This window comes from Ovis aries, chromosome 16, assembly GCF_016772045.2.
Source record: "Ovis aries strain OAR_USU_Benz2616 breed Rambouillet chromosome 16, ARS-UI_Ramb_v3.0, whole genome shotgun sequence".
In the NCBI taxonomy this organism is placed as follows: Eukaryota; Metazoa; Chordata; class Mammalia; order Artiodactyla; family Bovidae; genus Ovis; species Ovis aries.
Genome location: NC_056069.1, coordinates 29,230,019 through 29,231,943, shown reverse-complemented (window position 1 = coordinate 29,231,943; position 1,925 = coordinate 29,230,019). Strand labels below are relative to the sequence as shown.

At 41.0% G+C, this 1,925-nt stretch overlaps 1 pseudogene; it reads right to left on the bottom strand.

The window, feature by feature from the left end:
* Positions 1–464: 464 nt before the first annotated feature.
* LOC101115068 (translation machinery-associated protein 16-like) lies at positions 465–1,442 on the bottom strand (annotated as a pseudogene).
* Between the last annotated feature and the right edge of the window lie 483 nt (positions 1,443–1,925).

The following is a 1,925-nucleotide window of genomic DNA, read 5'->3' as shown; positions in this document are numbered from 1 at the left end:
CTGCGACCCCGTGGACTATAGCCTGCCAGTCTTCTCTGTCCATGGAATTTTCCAGGCAAGAATACTGGAGTAAGTTGCCATTTCCTTCTTCAGGGGATCTTCACAGCCTAGGGATCAAAGGAATTTTTTCTAACATCACTGATCATTCAAGAAATACCCACATTAACCTTCTAGCAAAACAGTTCCTGCGTATGCCCCAATATGTGAGATTAGGTGATTCTAAGTAAACATGAAGAAAAAATTGTAACATTTTTTGCTCCCATATTGTTCTCCCAGCTCCAGAAATCCAGATTAAATGGATTTTGCAGAGCACTTCCACCTATTATAATAAATTGATGTCAATGAAAACCAACATTCATTTTTGAGTAAACATTATAACATTGTTTTTGAAGCTGAAAATAAGAGAATAAACTAAACAGCAAATTCATGTATCAAGACAATTCTTTATCACCATCAAAATTCATTTAACTAGAAGTTCTCAAATTATTTATTTTCAATTCAAGTAAAGACAATAAGGCCACTGCAGTCATTTCCTCATCTGTGTCAACTGACTCATCTTTCAGTTCCAGTTCCCCCTGAATTCCTGTCTATAGCTTTAACAGCTTTCTCCTTGCACTTCATGGGCACTGCGTCATTAGCACAGGCTTTTCTCATTTTGAAAGTGAAAGTGTTAGTTGCTCAGTTGTGTCCAACTCTTTGCAACCCCATGGACTGGTACTGTCCTTAGAAATCTCCAGGTAAGAATACTCCTCAGATCAAAATCCCATTCCCTAACAGTTTTCAGATTATCTGCATTTAAAATGTCTGGAATCTGGAGGCCATAGGCTCAGCAGTAAAGAATCTGCCTGCCAGTGCAGGAGCCTCTGTTCCATCCCTGGGTCAGGAAGATCCCCTGGAGAAGAAAATGGCATTTCACTCCAGTATTCTTGCCTGGAGAATTCCATGGACAGAGGAGGCTGGCGGGCTGCAGTCCATGGAGTTGCAAAGAGTCAGACATGACTTAGCGACTAAACAACAAGCAGCCTTGGTACAGTGCCCAGTCCTGCTCCAGGGTCTGCTTGATGAATACCTCCCAGGAACAGTGCTCATGGCCCTGTCATCTCCATGATGCTATTCTGCACCTCAATCCACTCCAGCTCACTGCTGTATTGATGCAAATACCTTTCAATTAATTTACAAGCCTCTCTCTTTCAATATCCTACTTTTTGGGGGATCAAGATGATTTTGAAACCAGTGTAGTTTTTACCAATAAGGTTGAGGCACAATGCCTTTCATTCTTCAATTTTTCCTTTTTATTGCTTTCTTGTTTGAGGACCTCTCATAGGATAGATGACTTTTTTCTTGCCCTACCCTTTTTCCTTTGGTGCTTTAGGCACGGCAGCATCCCACCAGCTTGGCACCTCCCTCCAGATCTCAGACTCCACACGTGCGCATATCACCATCGGGCAGCATGAGGGAGCTCACAAGGTGACTCCGGTCCATGCCTTGCCAAAAACAGATAACAAGCAGGTCAGTCTTTTAAATTTACAGTATAGTGGAAGAATAGGATTCGTAATGTCTTTACTGCGTACCTCAAAGGCGTCATTCCAGTCTCTGAAATGGTTTACCTATGTGATTTATCCACTATTTTTTTTTTTCCAGTGGAAAAGTGCTTTTTGAATGAAAATTTTTTCCGTCTTTAATTTTAGGCTGTGGATAAATACGTTGTTGCCGCTGAATAAGAAGCATATACACTAATATGAAACAATGTTTTTAGAATATCTGTGCACAATAAATGGAGTGGAAACTCCTAGTCTTTACATTTTATTATACTTGAGGTTAGGCCTGTAAATTGCTGTGTTTCTCCCACTCTTTCTCCAAGCTTGAAGTCTTTCTTAGTCACCACTGCTCACTAAGAAGCTGCTCTTTGTCTGCACTCCCACCAT